The sequence below is a fragment of the Pinus tabuliformis genome, chromosome 4_1 (assembly GCF_031772625.1).
Source record: "Pinus tabuliformis cultivar Carrire ecotype Pingquan chromosome 4_1, CPIR1, whole genome shotgun sequence".
NCBI lineage: Eukaryota > Viridiplantae > Streptophyta > Pinopsida > Pinales > Pinaceae > Pinus > Pinus tabuliformis.
In genome coordinates, this window is record NC_142303.1 from 627,626,713 (window position 1) to 627,652,205 (window position 25,493).

Sequence of the window (25,493 nt, forward strand, 5' to 3'; positions counted from 1 at the left end):
AGAAGTGTCATAGGTCAAAAGACTTCTTCTTGATGTCTTTAGGATTTATTAATATGTCAAAGAGTCAAGTCATGTATGAAGGATCTCTTCATGAGCCTATGTAAAATGTATTATAACCTAGAGCAACACTCCAAGACCAAGCACAATCCTCCAGCTACAAGCACTAAAGTAGTCTGCAAGTAAAACAATAAGTAGAACATCATGTCGGCCTCAAAAATTGAATTAAATATCTAAATGGAAATCATGTCGGCTCAAGGATATAGACACAACGATTCATTTGTGAAGTTGGCTTATTTTTGGGAGGACAAACCACTATAAATATGTGGCTAGGGTATATAAAAAAGAAAAGCATAGAACTCATTTTGTTTTTGAGATTTCGGATGGCCATGAGGAGTAGACAAAGTAATTTCAGACATATCCCTGCACTTTGGATGGCACAATCTCAGACAAGAGGTAATCTCGGATTTGTCTGCGTCCTCAAATGGGTATAAGGTGCATAACTTTAGACAAGTATCTCTTTGTTTTGGATGGGAACCATAGATATAACATTCTAGCCTCCTCACAATCTCGGTCAATCACAGTGCTATGATGAAGAGAAAGGAGTCTACGATGGGTATAACAGTCTCCATGCAAACATGATCTCGATGCTCTGTCTCGATGATACTATGTCTCCTTCTCGAGGGAGCATGAAGAATATCATGATCAACCTCTGCATAATTGGATGACCTGACAGATCCTATAGGAGCATGGAGAGTATTATGATCAATATTGGCATGCTTTATAGATAGTTACATTCTTCGTATGGTTGGATAAGAAGAAACTCGGTAACCCCACAGTGAAGCAATCTCGACATACCAAATACAGTCATGATTTTGGTAAATTAGTAATCATGGTCTTAGTCATAATGAAGACAAGATTATGATTTCGATGCAACTCTCACACAGTATAGAAACCTTGTTGACATGGGGAAGATCTCAAGTGAAAGTGCAGCAATAACCTAAGTAAAGAAGAAGCTATGGTGTAGCAACAATAACCTAAGTAAAGAAGCAGATATGGTGCAGCAACAATGATCTCTTTGTCATGGTAAATTCCTCAATGAAGGTGCAATAATGGTGTTACAGTAATCATGTTGATCTCATTGAAGGAGAAATAAGGACGATATTAGTAAGGGTGCAGCATTAGTGCAACTGTGATGACATCAGTAGCAGCAGTGATGATGATGATCTCAGTAGTGATAGAGAAGAGGATTTGTGTCTTGGTCTTGGAGTGGCCTAGTAGGTCAAGGGTCATGGTCTTGGTATTAGTCAATTGGAATCTATATAAGAAGAATTTTGTGTAGGTTTTCCTCTCCAAGAGGGAGAGGTCTTGGCCCTGTCAGAAAGACAAATATCTTGTGTTCTTGTCTCTCTGTTTTGGTAGCAGTTTGATGAAGAAAACATACACACTAATAATAAGAAGAAGATCAAACTAAGATAAAATTGAAAAATTCTACACAAATTGTTATCATGCTGAGAAGATTCTCATTAAATTTTGATTGCCCTAGATTCTTCAACATAATGTGCACTAGAAATTCATACTGCACAATGGTAAGAGGAAGAGATAAGCATGTGCATGAAGTACTAGTAATAGTGACTAGAGGCTTGAGGCTTGAAGCTTCCCAAGTGAGAGAGAGAGAGATAAGGTATTGTATAGTTTTTTGTTGCAATGGTCCAAAGATGACTTACTGCTGATTATAATTGCACAATGCATAGTAAAGGGAGAGTATGGTAGGTCTTCTGTGTAGTTAGGGGATTCAGGAGGTAAGATAATAATATTGTTGAATAATGATGTGCAATGGGGAGTCCTCAAAAAGGAAGAGGCAGAGATTGTGTAGTTGGGAATCACAGGGAGTGGGGAAGACCTCATTATCCACTGGAAATGAGTAATGTATAGTAGAGAAAAAGCCAGGATGAAGGATTGCGCAATGAGGGGTTCCAGTTAGTAGCAGGAGTAATCCTAGTCATTATAGCTACGCAATTTGCGATGATTTAGGGACAAGCTCATGGGACTGCATAGTTGGGAAATTCAGTGACACAAAGGTGACCTATTTCTCATTATAAATGTGCAATGCATAGTATGAGGCCCACCAAATGAAGGGATTGAGCAGTTGCACAAGATAGGAAGCCAAAGAAGTAGGTTTGCAAATTGTAATTATGCAATACATGGTGGATTAGGAGTATGCTTTTGAGATTGTGCGTTTGGGAAAGTTAGTGACACAAGGAGGCACCACTAACCACTGTAATGATGTAATGAACAATCCAAGTCAATATAGATCACACAATTGGCAGGGTTATGCAACTAGATAGATGACCTAGGCTCCAAGGTTGCTCAATGTGTTAGTTGAGGAGACTATCCTCAAGATGAGTAGAGTGCACAGGTCCGAGAAATGAGGATTTTAGTATTGAGACTTAGGAGAGTGCAGCATACTTATCACTTGCTTGGAAGATCAAGTATGCTCATGATTTGTGTAAGATGCAAGGATAGGGAAGGACTCCAAAATTAGCTAAGTGTTAGATCAATAGAACAAGGGGAAAATATGATGTAAACAAGTTCCAAAAAAGAATCACACACATGTATACCATCAAACAAAACCCAATAGAATGAATTATACTCAAAATCCACATGCATACCTTAAAACGGAAATAAAGCAACACATATTTCTATGTGTGACAATTTAAATGTAGCTTGCAACACTTAGAATACACATTATGACACAAGTGTCAAATACAACTAGAAAGTGTGCTAAGTTATGGGGGAGTGTCTATATATAATGTAGAAGGATGTGCTAGAGTTTCTTCCAGTAATGTGCTAATTTGAAACACATGCAGGAGTATAAATAGTTAAAAGTGACACTTGTGATAATAATAAAAAGTGAAAATTAGACTTGCAAAAGCTAAAACAAGTGAAAGTGACACATGTTAAAGCAAAGAGAAAGAAAAAGAAACACTTGTTCCAAGTTTTCCAAGAACACACAGGAACCTACCAATCATTTCACTATTTTTTTTTCTTTTTTTCTACACAAAAATAACTTAGCATCATCCTTCCTTTACCACAAGAGAATGAATATCAACATATGTTTTAGCACAGGGAGAAATAAATATTTTATATCGCCTAAGGAAATTTTTACCCATTATCTTTCCTTAGCAGTATTTTATCTAGTCTAGAATTTTCCAATATACTCCCTGCATACAAAATCACAAAATAAATCTAGAAAGAAGGCTATTTTTCCTATTATTTGAAAGAATAATTAACCAATAAACTTTTATTTCCAAATATTTCCAGAAACGGTACCTCTAAGGAAACATATCAGACATGTTTGAATGAAATGATACTTATTTGTCTTAGTTAGCTCAGCCAGAGAAGTGAACTAGCTCAAGACTTATTTATCCACCCAACCTATGAGATTGGAAATTACGTCTATATCTCCTTGTGAGCCACTTTAGTTTCCATAGCAGTTCTAAGATGGCAATTATTTTGGGACCTCAAGGCCTCTAGTCTAGTCTAGAATTTTTTTTATTCCATGGGTTCCACTGGTTGTGGCCAGCTCAAGCACACCCTTTAGAAATACACTTACTCCCTTGAAAGTGTCAAGTCACAGCATTTCTCTTTTCCTTCCTCTTACTTACCTCTCTAGCCACTCTTGACTTTTCCCAACTGAGATTTTTTCTATTAATCTCACTAGGGGAAGTGAGTAACGGTCTAACTACTTGGAAACTTAATATTTTCTTTTGAAGTATTTCCCCATCATTTCTCTGACTCAGCATAACTTTTTCTAAAATAATTAAAAGCAATAATTAAACTTTTATGTTCAATATCTTTTACTAACCTCTACCAAATACAAATTACTAATTCTTGTACAATAAAAAAAAAAAAAATGATTATTTACATGACCAGGGGTGTCACATCTCCCCCTCATTGAGCAAAACATCATCCTTGGTGTTTACTTTTTCCCTTGGAATACGTCAGGGTATGATTCCCACATCAATATTTCATCCTCCCAGGTGACATCTTCCGAGGTGTCTCCACTGCACTTTAACTTGGGTGATAACTCACTTCTATGGCATTGTTTCTCTCCGATCGAGAATACATAGAGGCTCTACTAGGAACTCTCTGTTCAGTTCTACCTTATCCATATAAAAAATTATCATTATCTTATGGGTACTTGGTAAACATCATTAAATATAAAGGAAAATTTATTTATTAATTATTTACATGCACTTCTTGCCAATTAATAATATGTTTAGAGTCATATACATATTTCTACGATAAAGAGACATGAAACACATTATGGACTCACATGTAGCTAGGTAATGCAAGTCGGTATGCAACAGGTCCAATTCTTTCTAGAATTTGGAAGGGTCCACAATATCGAGGGGCTAATTTTGGACATCCTTTCCATTATAGGGTGTTTTTCATGGGTTTCCCTATAAGTCATTTTCTTATCAACATATGATTTTTGTATGTCTTGGGTGGATTTTAAATTTTGTTGGACCTTTTTCATGGTGAGCTCCATCTCTGCTAACATATCAGGTCCTAGCATTAACTTATCTTATGGATTATTCCAATTAATAGGTGTTATGCATCTCCTTCTGTATAAGACTTCGAAAGGGCTCATATTCAACGATTCATGATAATTTTTATTATATGTGAATTCCTCTAAGTGCAGGTATTCCTCCCATTTACTTGGTTGTTGCATTACATACATTCTTAACATATATTCTAGCACTTGATTCACTCACTTTATCTACCCATCAGTCTCTGGGTGATAAGAAGTGCTAAATTGAAACCAAGTTCGTAACCCTGTAAAGAGATTTTTCCATAATGTTGATGTGAATTTCACATCTCTGTGTTGGAAATAATACTGAGAGGGGGGGGGGGGGAATCATTATTATCAGATCAATAAAACTTTTTCATTTTCATACTTCAGAATCATATACGCTACTTCAGTTAAGTATACCCGCGTATATACGCGACTGTGTCTATTGCAACTAGCGTATAACCATTAAACTCATGATTCAGTTATGTGATCTTCAATGGATGCATCAGAACATTATTAGCCATATTAACAGTCAACAGTAGTAGTAAAACAGATAGATCAACACACATAAGCAACACACATGAACACCATGATATAAGGTGGAAACCCAATGTGGGTGAAAACCACCTACTGCAATTCGTTTCTATCTTCCTTTATTAAGAAACTTCTTTTACAATGTACTGGTGCAGTCCTTTACTAGCACGCAGGCTACAACCTGCAGAAGGCTACAACCTTCTCTCGTTCTCCAGACTCTCCTGGAAGGGAGCTCCAACCCCCTTTGTTCTTGTACTAGCTAAGATACTAGTACATAGGCGCCGACCTACAATCTTCTCTCCTCCAGGTACCACGTTTCATACATTTTCAAACTGGATACTCCTGAAGCATACACTATAATCTGAAGGCCATGTTTCATCAAATTTTCATACTGGACCCATAACTATCTTTGAAGCTCAAAACAATCACTACTAGCATCATCAATCTCTGAATCACTGAAACACTGAAACCCTGTTAATCAACACCATCACCAGAACACAGAGCAGAACTCTGCAATAACAATCAAAACCAACTGTACCATCAAAATCATGCATCAGAGTGCATACGCTACTTGGAAGTGCCGAACCAGCGTGTATACGCAACTTCACCAAGGTGAACCAGCGTATATGTCATTAATTACTTCTTCATAACTTCGCTGCACTTCCTGACTTTAGACATAACCAGATCATTACATATACAAGGATAATATATGTGTTAGCACCCAGATCTAGTCCATCAGATCTCATAAATATGAGTCATTATGATCCTGATCCAATAGTAGTTCTCATCCATCAATATTGAAGCTAAACACAATCAACCAAACAAGATATGCAGAATATTGACACCTTTAAACTGTCATCAGAACCCTTCAACAACCAGAACCACCTGTAACTTCAAATATCATAGCTCAAAAGGTATACGCTACTATGATGAATCAAACCCGCGTACATACGTGCTTTTTCCAAGGCCAACCCGCGTACAGATCTAAAAATATTTTCTTATAACTTTGCAGCTGTACCAGACATCAGTCATACTCATAACATTTATATTACATGCATCAGTATGCAGATCTAGAATAAGCATAATCAACCATATAAAGATAGTTCATTTCAAACCATTTGATCCCGATCTCTCCTTAGATCTAGTTCTCCATCAACCGGTGAGATCCCTCCTTAGCTCAGATCAAGCAATGCATCATCAACCCATAACCTGCATACTGGATCTCATCCTTCATCAGATATTCAAGACTTTTTGGATGCATTAGCCAAATGATCTTCCTCTCCTTTTATAGTCTTAGGCCTTGCTTAATACCACGGACCAAAACCATAATAAAACAGTACCATCGACCCAATACTTGGGATCAACACTTATGGGTGCAATACCACGGGCCAAAACCATAGGTCTAAATACCACGGACCCAAAAATAAGCTTTCCGACATGTACGCGCTTTTCCGTGCATGAAACTGCGTGTATACTCTACTTGGTATATAGTGAACCTGCGTATACGCGACTTGGTATATAGTGAACCTGCGTGTATACCCTACTTTGTATATCGTGAACCTGCGTATACGCGACTTGGTATATAGTGAACCTGCGTGTATACCCTACTTGGTATATAGTGAACCTGCATATATACTCTTCTTTCTTCATTCTTTGTAGTCTGATCATCAATTCTTTGATCATCAATTCTTTGCTACTGATCTGCTGCACTATGATCTACCATCTGTGTGAGTTGCCATCAAGGACAACACTTGTCTCATAATGCCAACAATCTCCCCCTTTGGACTTGATGGCAAAACTAACTTGTCATACTTAGAACTTGATCTTCTTATTCCTTTGAGTTGTCCTGCATCCCATGCATTTAGTCACATCTGTAGATTGATCTAGTTATATGTAAGTGAGATGTTCTTCTATGAGAGGGTTGCCATGAAGTACAACATATGCATCATAATGCCAACAATCTCCCCCTTTGGACTTGATGGCAACAACACCAAATCACTCTCCCCCTTTGACATCAAGGGCAAAGGGCGAACCACAATATTCTCTTTCCTTGATAAACATTCTGTTGTCCATACTCCCCCTGAGTACCTGCTGAAATCTTTGAATATGCTCCCCCTTTATATATGCCAAGGCATACCAATCTGTCCATGCACCCTCTGAGTACATGCTAAATCTCTGCTCTTGCTGAATTGTGTTGTTCATGCTCCTAGTGACTATAGGCAAGATCTGCAAAAGATGTTCTTCAAGAAGAACCATGACTTATACATCATAAAAGACCTTCCTATCACCAAAAGACTCAATACATACATCCATTTCCCAACCAAGTGGGGATATACTAGAATTGACTCATCCACCCAACCAAGTGGGGATACATCAAAAGTTTACACATGATAAAGCAAGAACATTACATCTTCATCCCAGGCATAGTGGGGAAACAAATATAGGCCGTTACATGAACTTGACATCATAAAAGAGATACATGACATAGAGACGAAATATCTAGAGCAAGACTTATGAAAGTCACCAATAACTGATATCGGCAGCATCTGTCAATCACCATTCAGATCAGCAACCAAGAGATCCTTCTATTCTCCTTTTGCCTTTGTTCCACCTGAAACCAACAACAACTGTGAACTAGAACCAAAAGCTTCTAAGATAATGCCAACAATGCATCATTGGAAGTTTATCTGCTCCCCCTGAACCTGTGCCAGATGGTCTCTGTCAGACCCATATCAGAATCTTCTCATTCTGAGTTTGACCCACTGATTTCCTTCAAATTATCATATATGCGACTGTATCCACATAAACAAGCATATATACATAGATAGTCCTTATGAAACTCGCGTACAACCATTTCCATATCAGCAACCTGTAAATGTCCTATAACAAGGTATGTCTGAACATAGATGTCAACTCCTCCTTTTCATCATGAAATCATTCACATTATATGTGAAACCACCATAGCCATTACATCAACGTCAAGATCTACATGATCCAAGTATCATTACTTGGGAACATCTGCATCAATCAACATATGTAAGTATCAACCTATCATCATATAGATAAGAACTCATCATCATGTCTCCAACAAAGCAACTTTGAGTAGTCATCCATGTATCAGCACTATGTATCTTGAGCTCAAGCTCATTTGACAAAACTTCTTGATATCATCAACAGCAACAATCCTTATCCACAAGAGTGCCTGCATCATGCTTATGACGACAGCAGCATATGAGTGACTCATCATCAAGTGAGGAAGATGTGTATTCAAGCTTTGTACTTCTCCTTATCCTTATGAAGATCACCATGTAAGCACCATACATCATCAAAGAGTCAACCATAAATCTGATCTGAACATCAACTATGTACCCCAAGAATCATATGAAATTTTATCATGGACAACTCATAACCACATCATAGCAAGATATATCATTTAGCCATATAAGCATCATCACCAAGGACTATTAACCATAATGCCAACAATGAATTATTAAAGGCATATGCTCCCCCTCAACCTGTGCCATCTGTTAGATCTGATCATGCATATATTAGCAATAAGCATTAAGACATCATCATCATCAAGTTAGGATCAAAACACTTCTAGATATCTTACAAGTATCAAAACATTTCCACACATCCTTAGCAGACTGTAACTATTAACCAATAGAGCAAATAATGGACTGAATCATATCAAATCCTTTTTCTGAGCCTATCCCCACTGCTTTTCCTCATACTGACATTTACGTGACGTTGTAGTGTCTAACTCGTGTATATATGCGACTTCCCTTTATGGAACTTGCGTATGAGATTCAGGATACTGAAGTTTTATACTTTCAGCTCCCTCTGAGTCTGTTATGTCTGTGCTATGCTGTATCTGAGTACATTGTGTTGTGCCACATCTTTTTTACTATACTTCCTTCTTCTTCCATATCTTCAAGTGTGATGATGTTTTCTCCTTTTGGTGTGATGTTCGTCCTTTGTTCCTACATTCCTTTGCTATATGTCCAAGCTTGTTACATGCATAACATCTTACATGTTTCATATTCCTCCTGTAGCAATCAGCAGCTTTGTGACCAAACATATTGCAAGCAAAGCAATATACATTAAAGTACCTGGAATGTGATGATGTTTTTATGTGATGATCTTGAACCATTCTACATCTAGCTGCAACATGTCCAAGATTATGAAATTCATAACATTCAATATTATTCATCTGAGTAAATGGTCGACCATAGTTAGGAGTAAGATATTTTCTTTGAAGAATCTCTTTCCTTGATTGTTGATGAGGTTGACCTCTCATCTCCTTGTTGATCATTTTGGATTTCTCTTTAGAGTTCCTTGCCTCACCTTGTGAACTAGATTCACCTTCAACAGATTCATGAAAACCAAGACCAGTCTTGATAGCAGGAGACCTTTGACTACTAAGAATATCATCCAAGGCTTTAGTACTATCTTGAAATCGTAATAGTTTATCCTTTTCTTCTAATTTACCTCTCAAGATATTTACCTCAACTTGAAGTTGTTCTTCCTTTTCCAAACATTGTTTCTTCATGTTTTCTTCAGCATTTCTTTCCTCTTCCATTTGTTGCCTTAGTTTGAGAATCTCCTTTTCTTGTTCTTCATTCACATCGTGCTGCATTTGACGAATTCTGAAGGCACATTCCAGCTGAGATTTTAAGTTGATAACTTCGTTTTCCTGTTTTTCAATAGCTTGGAGTAGATCTTTATTCTGCTTCTTTGTTTCTTTAAGTTCTTCCTTGAGCGAGAGGGTTGTAGCTTCAAACTTCCATAATAACTGGATCGATCTCTAAGCTCCTTGATTGTTGTGTTCTTTTCAATGACTTCATTTCTTAGAGATGTTACTTCATCCTGCAACTTTTGATATTTGTCCTTGAATAACTCTAGTTGAGTCTTTAGTCTAGTAGCAGCTTCTTTGAAGGCACCATCCTTTATGTTCAAAAGTTCTTCTTGAGTTCTAATTTTGTTTGTCAGACTTTTAACTTCTGCCTCTATTTGATATCTTTCTTGTTCACCCATAAGAGCAAATTCAGTTGTTTCGCTATCACTTTCATCTTTTCCAAATGGATAGATAGCTGGAACATCAGAGGATAGCAAATTCATACCTGATAGTTCATCTTCATTCTGAAATGATTCTGAATCTGATTCTGAATCTGAAGAGATTCTTATACCTAATCCCCAATCGATTCTCCCACTGTCATAGTTCTTATGAGATGTCTTCTTCCGCTTATGTGCTTTCTTATTAAGCTTCTTTCCCATTGTTCCACGGATCTCCTTTAAGTGATCAAGCCTTTACCAAAGGACCTGCTCTGATACCAATTGTTGGAAATAATACTGAGAGGGGGAGGGGGGGGGGTGAATCAGTATTATCAGATCAATAAAACTTTTTCATTTTCATACTTCAGAATCATATACGCTACTTCAGTTAAGTATACCCGCGTATATACGCGACTGTGTCTATTGCAACTAGCGTATAACCATTAAACTCATGATTCAGTTATGTGATCTTCAATGGATGCATCAGAACATTATTAGCCATATTAACAATCAACAGTAGCAGTAAAACAGATAGATCAACACACATAAGCAACACACATGAACACCATGATATAAGGTGGAAACCCAATGTGGGTGAAAACCACCTGCTGCAATTCGTTTCTATCTTCCTTTATTAAGAAACTTCTTTTACAATGTACTGGTGCAGTCCTTTACTAGCACGCAGGCTACAACCTGCAGAAGGCTACAACCTTCTCTCGTTCTCCAAACTCTCCTGGAAGGGAGCTCCAACCCCCTTTGCTCTTGTACTAGCTAAGATACTAGTATGTAGGCACCGGCCTACAATCTTCTCTCCTCCAGGTACCACGTTTCATACATTTTCAGACTGGATACTCCTGAAGCACAACACTATAATTTGAAGGCCATGTTTCATCAAATTTTCATACTGGACCCATAACTATCATTGAAGCTCAAAACAATCACTACTAGCATCATCAATCTCTGAATCACTGAAACACTGAAACCCTGTCAATCAACACCATCACTAGAACACAGAGCAGAACTCTGCAATAACAATCAAAACCAACTGTACCATCAAAATCATGCATCAGAGTGCATACGCTACTTGGAAGTGCCGAACCAGCGTGTATACGCAACTTCACCAAGGTGAGCCAGCGTATATGTCATTAATTACTTCTTCATAACTTCGCTGCACTTCCTGACTTCAGACATAACCAGATCATTACATATACAAGGATAATATATGTGTTAGCACCCAAATCTAGTCCATCAGATCTCATAAATATGAGTTATTATGATCCTGATCCAATATTAGTTCTCATCCATCAATACTGAAGCTAGACACAATCAAACAAACAAGATATGCAGAATATTGACACCTTTAAACTGTCATCAGAACCCTTCAACAACCAGAACCACCTGTAACTTCAAATATCATAGCTCAAAAGGTATACACTACTATGATGAATCAAACCCGCGTACATACGCGCTTTTTCCAAGGCCAACCCACGTACAGATCTAAAAATATTTTCTTATAACTTTGCGGCTGTACCAGACATCAGTCGTACTCATAACATTTATATTAAATGCGTCAGTATGCAGATCTAGAATAAGCATAATCAACCATATAAAGATAGTTCATTTCAAACCATTTGATCCCAATCTCTCCTTAGATCTAGTTCTCCATCAACCGGTGAGATCCCTCCTTAGCTCAAATCAAGCAATGCATCATCAACCCATAACCTGCATACTGGATCTCATCCTTCATCAGATATTCAAGACTTTTCGGATGCATTTGCCAAATGATCTTCCTCTCCTTTTATAGTCTTAGCCCTTGCTTAATACCACAAACCAAAACCATAATAAAGCAGTACCATCGACCCAATACTTGGGATCAACACTTATGGGTGCAATACCACGGGCCAAAACCATAGGTCTAAATACCACGGACCCAAAAATAAGCTTTCCGACATGTACGCGCTTTTCTGTGCATGAAACTGCGTGTATACTCTACTTGGTATATAGTGAACCTGCGTATACGCGACTTGGTATATAGTGAACCTGTGTGTATACCCTACTTTGTATATATTGAACCTGCGTATATGTGACTTGGTATATAGTGAACCTGCGTGTATACCCTACTTGGTATATAGTGAACCTGCGTATATACTCTTCTTTGTTCATTCTTTGTAGTATGATCATCAATTCTTTGCTACTGATCTGCTGCACTATGATCTACCATCTGTGTGAGTTGCCATCAAGGACAACACTTGTCTCATAATGCCAACACTTTGTTAGAGATCATAACCTTTGGCATCCTGTGTAGTCTGAAGATGTCCCGCAGAAACATATCTGCGATTTGTAGTGTAGATTGAACATGGATGAAATGAGCTACTTTACTCAACTTATCTACTACCATCATGATTGAATCATTTTGTTTCCTAGTTTTGGGCAAGTCTATTATAAAATCTAGAGTAACTACTTCCCATTTCCATTCTATAATGGGTAGCGAGTGGAGCAACCCACCTAGATGTTGATATTCAACCTTGACTTGCTAACACTCGAGACATTTGGCCAAATACTTAGTGATATATCTTCTCATTTTGGGCCATAAATATTTTTTCTTTATAACAGAGAACAACTTTTGATATCTAGGATGGGCAGCATAAGGTCTCTTGTGAAATTCATTCAATATTAACTATCTAACATTTATCTGATTGCGAACATATATTATTCCCTTAAAGGTCAATAAATTGTCTTTGATTATTCCATAATCAGTTTGTTGTTCAGAACTGTTTACTTGTATTGTTTTCTACCATAAAAATAGATATTTTGGATCCTTATTTGCGACCTCTTTAATCATATATGAAAAATTAAATTTCGTATATGGGATGTGATTTTCTACTTAATGCATCCGATACATTATTTTTTTTCCCTTTTAGATGCTAAACCCGTGAAATATCAGATGTCAACAACATTAGTAGGTACAGGTCACTCCATAATAGTTTTAATCTTCTCTACATCAACAACTATCCCTTCTATAAAAATTATATGTCCTAAATATTGTATTTTCTCCTTATAAATATCATACTTACTGTATTTAGCATACAATTGGTGTTCCTGTAATGTTTGCAAAACTATTTGCAAATGCTTCTTATGTTCCTCCAAATTCTTTGAGTATATAAGGATGTCATCAATAAAAATCAGGACAAATTTATCAAGATAGGGATGAAACACACTATTCATAAGACTCATGAATGTTTTCAAGGAATTGGTAAGGCCAAAGGGAAGAACCACAAACTCACAATGACCATAATGGGCTCTGAAGGTTGTTTTTGGAATTCCCTCCTCCCTAAACCTTATCTAATGATACCCGGATTGTAAATCTATCTTGGAAAACATTGTATCACCTTTAACTTGATTGAATAAATCATCAATTCTTGGCAAAGGATATTTGTTCTTAATAGTCATCTTATTAAGATGTCTATAGTCAATACATAGTCTCATAGTACCATATTTCATCCTGACAAACAATAAAGGTGCTCCCCATGGGGACACACTTGGACGAATAGATTCTTTTTCAAGTAATTCTTGTAGTTACATCTTTAGCTCAATTAATTTAGGAAAACTCATTCAATAAGGATTTTCTAACACAGTTGCAGCCCTCAGAATTAGTTCTACGGTGAAATCGATATCTCACTTGTGGGTATCCTTGGAATTTCTTACGAAAACACATCAGTGAAGTCCTGAATAGATGTCAAAATTTCTAAGGAGGCTGACTTATCTTTAGAGTTAGTAAAACCCACTTGAACTGCATATATCTGATATCCTTTCATAATGCATTTACCTAAATGGGAGGAGGTAATTGGACACAATTTTATAGGTCTTCTTACCCCTTCAATTTCCTGTTTGACACCCTCCTTAGTGAGGTAACTGATAGTTTTATCTTTGTAGTTCACTAAGGACCAATGTCCTTCCAACCAGTCCATCCCAATTATGACATCATAAGACCCTAAAGGTAACACATTCAAATTTACATTGATTAGTTGGCCTACTATTTCAATAGGGCAGTCATTACTTTGGTTGTCACCCTTCTTTTTTCCCCGGTGGCTAGCTGCACCAACAAGGGGTTTTTAAATTTACAATTTTGTAGGTGACACATTTCCATGATTTTAGGACTGACATAACTTAAACTAGCTCCTAGGTCTATCAAAATTGACACAACATGGTTATGCATCTTACCTTCGAATTCGATCATAGTAGGTTGGTATTTAGCTTGATGATCGTCTAAGGAAACATTAATCTTGGGTATGCTTCTAGCCACCTCACCAACTATAGAAGCCTCTTGAATGTTGGAAGTTTGCTCTATTATGGTGTGATAAGGAAAATTTTTCTAATAATGAGGCTCCCCACAGCCACAACACTCTAATGGAGGTCTTTGTAATTGGGTGACCTCTGTTTTACTAGAGACCTCCACTTGTTTAGATTCATTTTTTGATCTAAATTTCTATTGATTCCTTCCAGGAATTTTATTGTGTTGGTTCTTATGTAATTTTTTTGCATTTCCACTTTTCATATTTTTAATGTTCTGGAATTTTTTTTGTCCTTTTTTACTAACCCAACTCTTGCTTCCTTCCCCTTTCTGTTTCATCTGTTGATAACGGATTGATGCCTTCCTAATGCCCTCGTCCATGGTTTTAGGATTATCAAACTCCAAACATTCTTTCATGAATGTTGGTAGGCTTCTCATAAAACGTTATACCTTGGCCTGCTCCTCTCGTATATAAGGGACATACCTCAACGGTATGTGAACTTGGTCAAAAAAGTGTCCATAAAAATTTGTCCCAATTGGAGTTCATGGAATTCCTTCACCTTATCGTCATAAAATCGCTTAGTCAAGTACATTTCTTTAAAGTGTTTATGAAAATATCACCAATTCACCCCCTACACATCCATTGCATGAGTAGCCTTGACCTCTTCCAACCACAATGTATCCTTCCCTTGAAGCTAGTAGATGGCTAATCTCACCTTTAGGTTATCATCATATTCATAGATTTAAAAATATTTGTTCATATTAATCAACCAAACCTCGACAACTTCTTCCACTTCCCTATCAAAAGCAAGGGTTTAATCTTCTTGAACTCCCCTTTTAGTTCAATTTTCTATTTCTTTCTTTTCCTAGGAGCTAAGGCATTATTGGATTCCTCTTCATTTTCACCTTTGTTCCCTTCTGGTCTTGTAGTTTGACTCCCTACTGACATATTTTCACCTCTCTACCCTTTTTCTTCATCCTTATCTTCATTACCAAGCTTGGGCATATAATTCTTATGGTTTTGGCAATCAGAATTTCTTTTCAATATTCGTTCTTAGTCTCGCATTAGCCTTTCATTGTTTGCCCGCAGATTATCCGTTTTGGTCCTTAACTACTGAACAGTTTCCAACAGCATGGAAATGGTGATTTTTTGGCCTCCTTCCAATTGAACTCATATCTATGGATTAGCCCCTGAAGTAGGTATGGAACCAGATTCGGTAGATAACCTTATTAGCAGTGTACTTTTAACTCCTCTCGTCATTGTGGTTCCTCTCTGATCACAACATATATGTATTTTTTAATCAATTTCCCAAATAGGCCACGATATTGCAACTTGGGTGCTCTGATACCACTTGTAACACCCATCCACCATCAATATGGTAATAAAACAATTTACTAACAGTTTCACAAATTACTACTATATATATATATATATATATATATATATATATATATATATATATATATATATATATATATATATATATATATATATATATATATATATATATATATCGAGGAGGCATACAAGAGCATGGGATCCAAGGTATAAAAATTGTTATTATTTAATGTGCTCTCTAATACCATGTGTAAACATATGGTTGTAATTTGTTTGCATTGATCTATAACTTTAGGTGTATACTTTATTATTAAAATGAGTTCTAAGTTTCCTGCACCTATTTAAATTATTACATAAATTCAAGGGTTAGGCTTGTAACCCCCACTCTAGAGAATCCTCTAGAGACTGGTAGTCTCATCACCTATCATAATTATGATTGATTGCGATGGGATAAATTTATCTCATCTCCATCGTCAAAGCTCTAGAGTTTCAATCGTATGGTGGAGGTTTTGATTAGACTGTTGATGGTAACCATTCCTACCTCTAGTCTCCCACAGACACTGTCATTTTTTCTTTCCGCTGGAGCAACTCTGCAATTCAATATGCCTAGGGTTTTGGCTCAATTCCTGTTGGTTTTCACCTCAGTGAGTAATAATTTTATGGTTTCCTTCACATGTTTATCATATACTACTTTTAGAATCCTTACAACAGATTGATTCTAGTTGTCGCAGTGCCTAGGTAGCATGGAGCACTTCATTGCTTGGGCATTCTTGCACAAGAATGCGACGAATTTTCACCCCTCCAGATAACTTAATTTTTCTTTGATTTTCCTTAATGCCCTTCCACAGTCTCGCTATTTTTTTTTTTTCGCTGCGTACAAACCCTTGCAAGTAGGTTTTTTTTTTTTTTCTAACCCTTACTTTGGTAACAAGAATTCCTCCTATATTTTGTTACTCCTTCAACCCATTTTATCAGGTAAAAATCCTTCATCCTTGTTAAGGTTTGACTTCCTTTGGAGGGTTTTTTGTTTATTGAATTATATACACTTAATTCTTGGTGCGACTGCTTATAGTTTCACTTGACTATAAAACAAAAACTAATCCATTAACTCTCATGTTTTATCCTATAGGTGAGAGGCTTTGTTCCAGCTTCAACTTTTTCTTTTACGGCAGTCTGGTTTTTAAGGTACATGGAAACTGACATTCTCAGGGACTTTCCTTGTATCAGGTTTTTGGTTTCTACCCCTTTTTTCTTAGAACATTCAAATGGTTTGGGTTAAGACCAGGGCTCAAATATTATTTTGTTAAATCTGATTGTCTAGAGTAACCTTTTAAGGTAATGAACCATTATGTTTTCCCTTCGACGGGCTATGTAAATATTTTCTTTAACAAGTGACTCAAGAACTATTTTTGTAGTTAATTTTTACGTTATTTCTCTCCAAGATTTATCTAGTTGGAGTGAAGGAACCTCCTTCTTGGTCTACTATAAACCTTTTACGAAAAATTCTAGTTTGGGTTTCAGTATGTAATTTTTTTTAGAGGCCATTACCATCGTGTCTTGGTTATTTAACAATGTGCTTTTCTTTCTTTAATTATTCTATTTTTTGTAGGTTATTCACTACAATATGCATGATTAAATACACTTTGTTTATTTTTATTGATATATTGAGTATGTTAAATGAGTTTGTAGATTGAACACTTGTTACTCTCCGATGTGTATATGAAATTTATATCAAGCACTTTGTGCCAAAACTTACCGTTAATTTTCACTCTAATGATTTATTACTTGTTTTATGCATTCAAGATTACTTCATTTGTATCATATGCAGTAATACCAAAGTGTTTAAGATTATTATATACGATGATACTCCATGCCCCCAAAGGGAAATGGAATATGACCTGTCGAAGTCCATCCCTTCTATTTTGGGTATTTAGAAATTCAGGTGGAATAAGGACTGTTCTTATGGGGAAATTTCTGGTTCCTTGGTAAGAACTAACCTACTTCCAATGTTACTATGATTTTTGCCGAAGTAACTGCCATTGTGTTGTATGTCTAAATTCAAGATTTACTATTTTTATGCCAGTTAGGTTACACATTTAAAAGAATCTATAAACTAGTTAATAGCGGGATTCAATATTTTAATTCTGGGTTTTCCAAGAACACATAGGAACCTACCAATCATTTCACTCTTCTTATTTTTTTACACAAAAATAACTTAGTATCATCCGTCTTTTACCATACACTACAAGAAAAAAGGACATTGGTGAGGGGCGAAAAAGGTGACCATAAGATCATTGGTGATGGTCAAAAGAGTCTTCGTCACCAAAAATTGAACGCGACCAAAGGTGGCTTCACCAAAAGTATAGGTGTTGTGGTGACATTCAAAGTCCGTCACCAATAATGATTTATAATGATGGATAGCAACCATCACCATTTCATATGAGCAATAGTGACAGACCATAGCCTCCGTCACCAAAAATTGAATGTCACCAAAGGTGGCGTCACCAAAAGTATAGGTGTTGTAGTGACATTCAGAGTCTGTCACCAATAATGATTTATAATGATGGATAGTGAATGTCACCATTTTATATGAGAAATGGTGACGAACCATAGTCTTGGTCACCAAAAACTGAACGTCACCAAAGGTGGCGTCACCAAAAATATAGGTGTTATGGTGACATTCAAGGTCCGTCATGAATATTGATTATAATGATGGATAATGACCATCACCATTTCCTATGAACAAGAACGATTTATTGTGATGGATCTTTAATGGTCATCACTATTGGTGCATATATATGGTGATGTTCGTTGACCGTCACCAAAAGCCACATTACCAGAAGTATAGGTGTTATGGTGACATTCAAGGTCTGTCACAAATAATGACTATAATGACGGACAGTGACCATCACCATTTCATATCAACAACAACGATTTATGGTTATGGACCTTTGAGGGTCGTCACTATTGATGCTTATATATGGTGGCGTTCGTTGACCGTCACCATTTCATATTTTGGTGATAGTCGAAAAATGTCACCAAAGCTCATTGGTGATGGTCAAAGAGCCTCCGTCACCAAAAATTGATCGTCACCATTCCATATGGATGTTAGGGCAAAATGGAATCGAACCACCAACCTCCTACTTTTAAAGTAGGTGCTCTTCCATTGAGCTAGCACCCTTTAAAGAATTAGACTTTTAAAAATTAGACCTTGAAACTTCATAAATTGTAAATTCTACAACTTCCAATAAATTAAAGTCTCGGCAATATTTTACTAAACAAGCAAACCAACATCGAAGCTGTAGGTCCCTACCTAATGGTTACGGATGTTATGAAAAGTGGGTGGATGGAAAAATAGTTATGTATAAGAGAATCAATATGCTCATTTGAATACTTAATTAGAAGTGAAACTCTGAAGATATTTATAACTTATAAATGACTTATAACTAGCAAATGCACCAAATATTGCAAAGGAAATGTCATAAGTGGATAGCATATGGAAGAAGAGCAGTGTAACTCATGCAGGACACAATCCAGTCCAAGTTAATATAGTTGAACAGTTATCAAAATCATGCAGCAACTATTCCTTGAAACAAGTGTTAGAATTACAAGGGATCTGCATATCTCAAAAATTCAGTGCTTCAATAATCACAATTTTATCAGTAAATTTGCAATCAAATTGTTGATGCACACAAATATATCCAAATGAAATTTGTTAACCATTCAACATTCAAAATTTTACTTTGCTTCAGCTATCTGTCAAATAGCTAAAATGAATGAAGAACAAAGCACTCTGTTTGATACAAATACAAGCATAATTATGAATATTCTACAAGCAACCAATCTAATATGATCTAGATTCTGATGTAGTTTCTAAACAATTTTTATATATTTTGAGAAGATATTGTCAAAGACAGTGACTGGAAAACTTGGCGAGGGGCCCAAGAATGTCTACTCACAATGAAACTAAGAGTTAAACTGAAAAATAAACATGTGACACAATGTAGTATTATTTTACAAAGTTGTTCATGATGGACTACTCAAGAAGGCAAAATCACGAGATTTCTTGTCTGAAGAGCAACTAGCTATTTGTAGATTTTGTGTAATGCATGGAACTATGAAACAATGATATAAGTACACACATAATGGCTACACTTTTATTTTCCTCTTCAAGTACACAGATTATCAATTCCATAAGTTTAGAGACTTAGCATATGCAGATCAGAACTTTGCCTCTTCAAAGGGACAACCAAAAAATTCTCACCAAATGCTATAATAGGCATACCAAAAGAAAAGTAATAATCCATAGAATGTGAAGAATATTATCTTACCATTCAATCATCTTTTGTAGTGTCACAAATCTTCCCAATCATGTGAAAATTAGACATAGTATAAATAAAGTAAAAACAAGGTACACAAAGAAAAACAACAAGGTCTATCAACAAAGAAAAGAAAATTCAAAATAGTCAAAACAAGAGCACATATAGACATACATCCACAACTTGATACAATTTTCCACCAAACTAAACCCCTTGCCTAGAGAAGTACCACTTGAGAGTTGGTTCATATTAAATCTTGATGGGGCAACTAGGGTCCAAGCAGGCAAATCTGGGAATGATGGGGTAATAATGAATCACAAAGATAGTATCATTTTTTCTTTCTCCATTGGCATATAAAACAAAGGCTGAATTTGAGGCTCCAATTTAGGGACTAACTTATGTACTAAATAAGGCAATGATACGCTCAATATTGAAAGAGGCTCTACTCTCCAGTAATCAGGTTTCAAATAAATCGGGTATCAAATATAGGAGTATTCAGGATATCTTGTAGGAAATTAGGTGTCTTGTTGTGAAGATTCATGTAATAAGGTTTTCCTATGTAACAAGATGGTTCAAAAAATGAGGAACCAGATAGGTAACTAAGGAGATCATTTGGGACTAAAGAAAATTTAAGTGAGAATTCAGACCCCTCCTTGTTGGAAGAAATTAAGAGAACGTGCAACACATGTGGATGTATGGGAATACTGGCACCTCTAGTCATGTTAAATGTACAATTCCTTCAAACTTGTTAGCTCACCAAGCCATGGTGGCATCACTTCCATGATACAACCACTAGGAAGAGACTGTATCATGTGACGTGACTTAATGTTATAAAAGGTGGAGAAAACAGTCAGAGAATGTAGGGGATTGACAACAAATGGAGTTGAACAAAGAGGATTGGCATCATGAAGTTAAGGTTTTTAAGAACATTGAGTTTAAATGGAAAATTCTACTGAAGCTCCTATAGGATAATGATGCAAAATTCACAGATGGAAAATCACAGACCTGGAGGACAACATCATAGATGACAACCTGAATAATAATAATAGACGGAACCATTTAAATGTGGACCAAGGTATTGGCAGTTCAACTATCTAAGAGAGTTGGGGGGATGTAGCAAACATCAGGGCCAGACTCTTCAGTGATGATGGATGAGAGCCAAGGTTGCAAGTCATTGTATTCGCAACCAAAATATGAAGAGGTTTCTTTATTTTTAAATTTAATTACAAGATTATTGTTCTTTGAACTTTAATGAGTTTTCCCACATAGGTTTTAAAAATTACAGTAGAACTTAACTTCATACAAGATGTTTTTTTTTTCAAAATGGACCTAGATCCTTCTGCTCCATTTCCTTTTTATTTTGGTTATTGGGTGCAATTTGAGGCTATAGTTTTTTGGGAATTATTAAGTGTTACAGTTAACTTTTAGGATTATCTATGATTTTGGTCTAATGGACCATGTTTGGCACTACCCAAAATAATTCCACAAAATTACTAGAATGGAGGGGAGTGAAAGGAAAAAACTTGACTCTCTATGTGCCCTGAAGAATGGGCAGCCCCAACCCACATGTTGGTCTTGTGTCAAAGCCTAAAGGGAATTGTAACACCAGAAATAAAGTTAAAGTAATCCATACAAATGGATACTCACTAAGAATTCTTTGAAATAAAAAAAATATGGTGAAATCTACTCTATGCTTACATATCAACCTTCCTATTTTTGTTTTCTTTTTTGAATTTAGTCTGGGTGGGGGTTGGGCAGGGGCTGTGAGTGTTGTGTTTTGTGGAGTTTTTGGGTGAAAACTATTGTTCATAACTTTCTGTGCAATGGGTATGGTAGTTGATACTATGTTGAAATGATAAATTCGATGTTATATGTTCGAATGTGTTGATGGATTCAGAATGCTTGAGGTACTATTGTATGGGGGTTAATGGATGCTTGTGTTAAATTCAACTTAATTGGTGTCATGTATAAAAGTCAAGGTAAATAAACATAATCATCAACACAATATAGAATCAATCACGCACACTAACAATCCCATAAATACCCTAGGAAAACCCCAACTATGGGGATAACCCAACTAACGGAATTCCATGAAAGCTTGGCCAAGTTGGTAAACCCTTGGCCCCTTACAATGGGCAGGGAGCCCACACTTTCTCAACCTTTGGCACATTACAATGGAGACTAATAAGCCTATTTATAAGCTTATTTCCATCCAAATATAACTAGCATAATACCATGGGCCCAAAACCACTAGCTATAGACTATCATTCCCGAGTCAAGGTGAATCCTAACAATTGAATCCCCTTAACTAGATTTGTTGTACCCTTGTTTTAGGCCATTGTTAATTTGGTTTTGCCATAAATATATTATTAAAAATGTATTTTATCTTCTTTACATTAGAAGAGAGTCAAGATTGTGTTGAGTATATTTAACACATGGATCTTCTAGTGAGAATATAAGTATCGATCATTTTTTTTTTACTAGGCTTCAGTTTATGCTGCTAGAGACAGTGCTTCCTATGAAAGAGTTGTTGAGTTTGGTGATGATGTTGTCATTGTTGCATAAGTTTCCATTTTTTTCCAGCTTAATTGATGGTTTTTCAGGAAATCTCTTCCAACGCTTTGCATTTTATCATATGTGGTTGATTGAGTTCAGAGTTTTCCTAATTCTTGTTGATTAGTTGATCAACACCTAGTTTTTCTCTATCTGATTGTCACTTTTGCAAGGCTTATCATACCCCTATTTGCAAGGTTAAATGTGGAGGATTTAAGGATACTCTTACCGATGACTTTCTTGCTCCTGTTTTTAAGGTATGGATTAGTGGTTACACCGATAAATTGATTCATGATTTTTTTATGCAGTTTGAAAATTCTCCCCCTAACCATTATGGTCCATGAAGCATGAGTGCACAAATTTGTCTTTGAATGTTCTCTAGCTTCCTACAGACATTGATTGAAAAGACTGGACTTAATCCAGTTGAAGTTGGTGATATTGTAGTGGGTATTGTTCTTGCACCTGGCTCTCAACATGCCAATGAGTTCAGGATGGCTGCTTTTTATGATGGATTCCCAAGTGTATATCCTACCATTTCATGTGTCAAATGAATTATTTTCTTGTTGGATGCCTGATTTTTTGTGACAATTTCATGTTGCTTACCACGTCATCTCTCCGGAGACTATACATGTAAACACTATCAATAGACAATGATCTTCAGACCTACAAGAAATTGTAGATGTTGCAGCTACAATTAAAGCTAGGTTTTATGACATTGGTATGTCAATATATGTTTGCTACCACTGGATTATCATAGCAGGTTTGAGTTTAGATAAGTTTATGATTTCAATTTGTTTTCTTCAGGCATCAGTGTAGGAGTGGAGTTAATGACTATCAATCCTATGGTGTGGGAAGGTTCTGTCAATTCAAAGGTAGGCATCAATAAAATTTAATGATGTTGTAAACATAAGGCTTTTAATTTTGTCAATAGTTTCAATTTGATGTTTTTGTCCATACTCTTCTATGTCTTTAATATAGCCTTCATATTTATGCATATATATATATATATATATATATATATAGATATATAGATATACAGTTGCACAAGGATAGATATATAAGTACTTCATTAAATATTTGTGTGAAAGGCACTGATGGCTTTTGCTGCCACTTGCAATAGGTTGATTTTTTCAGAAAAGCACAAGATTGTCTTTTTCCCATGGGTATCATCTCAGAAAATGTAGTTGACCACTATGGAGTTTCACGTCAAGACCAAGATCAAGCAGTGGTATATGGATGATATTTTAAGATTTTGATTTGAGTGAAGTCAATGTTGGTGCAGTTCATATGAATTAATCAGCGAAGGTAAGGAATGGGAGTTGAATATTAACTACTAGAATTGTTTTTTAGGTTGAATCTCATAGGCGCACAGTAGTAGCAATAGTTGCAGGGAAGTTCAAATATGAGATCATCCCAGTTGAAGCAAAGGTACAAAACACCCATGTTCTATAATTTCCAAAGTTGGAGTCACTGGAGAGTTGTCACAATGGTACTTAATGTGTTTCTTGTTTTTGTGTTGAAGATTATTGATCCTAAAACTGGAGATGAGAAGCCCATGATGATATATGTGGACGATGGCTTTCATCCTAATGCTTCTCTTTATGATTTAGGGAAACTCAAATGTGCATTTAAGAAGAGGGGAAGCACCACTGCTGGTATAGAGTTTCTTTCCCAATTGCATGCTAAGCATGTTTTCTATGTTGTTGATTTTATCAAAAAAGTTACAACATGCTAGATTTTCTGCCATTGTAAAGCACTGGATGTTGAGTATTCAGTCTGTGTCAGTTATGTCTATGTTCTGTTTCAATCTCACAAAAGAAAATCAATCCAAGTAAGTGATGGAGTTGGTGTTGTATTGTTGATGAAGAAGGCAGTGGCCATGCAAAAGGGTGCACAATGAACAATAGAAAACAAGTTGATCAATGCATGAAGTTTCATTATAACCACAAATATTCTTAATGGATGAGCGCAAATCCTCATCTTGCTGAACCATCTATTTCCCACCTCTCTTGCCTCCACCTTCTGCAAAATGTTCTGAACTAAAATCCCACTAATGAAAAAGTTCATCTCCAACTATAACATTGTTGGGATCAATCCAAATGCATAAGTGCACCACTTAAAAGGTTGTTCTTTACTTGTATACTTTTACACATGCAAACCTATTCATAAAACAAAATAGAATTTATGCAAAAAAATTTACAGACTAAGACAAAAAGAGTATTAGGGACCCATATCCTTTTCAGCTTGTATCAATCATGCCTCAAACAACTATGCAAACTTAATGTCTCTAAAAATTTTGTTTCAGCTTAGCTCGAGAATACATGATTTCCTACCTTCATGTGTATGGGGACTCAAATCTAGTCATAAATTGGCTGAAAAGAGCCTCTAAACTTTTGAGCTACCACTTGCAGCCTCTTCTTCAAAACATACAACTTACCAGGAACAGGAATCAAGAAGCAGGTAGATTGTCCAAAGTCAGCTTGGAAATGGACCCAGCCTCATTGAAAGTCACAAATTTGAAGGAAGGCCAGCAAACAGAATTTCTTCATGACACTTGGCACTAAATAATCTTGTTACTCTCTCTATGTTTTTTTCTCAAATATGACAAATGATCTTATCAGTGTTTTCAGTAGTTCTATATGGTCATTTTGACTATAACAGGGATGTAAATTATATAAATAGGGGCAGGTAAATGATTAAATTTTGGATTATGGACAAACGGTCTGTATAGATAATAGGAGTATAGATGTATCCTTTTGAGAGGGTGGTCACTTGACAAATCACATGGCTACAAATGATTTTAAGGTTTTGTAGATTTGGACTCTT

The 25,493-nt window shown here is 36.2% G+C and overlaps 1 pseudogene; it reads left to right on the forward strand.

Moving 5' to 3' along the window:
• The window catches only part of LOC149177592 (3-ketoacyl-CoA thiolase 2, peroxisomal-like), a 39,819-nt pseudogene extending 15,252 nt beyond the window's left edge, over nucleotides 1-24,567 (forward strand).
• Nucleotides 24,568-25,493: the final 926 nt, after the last annotated feature.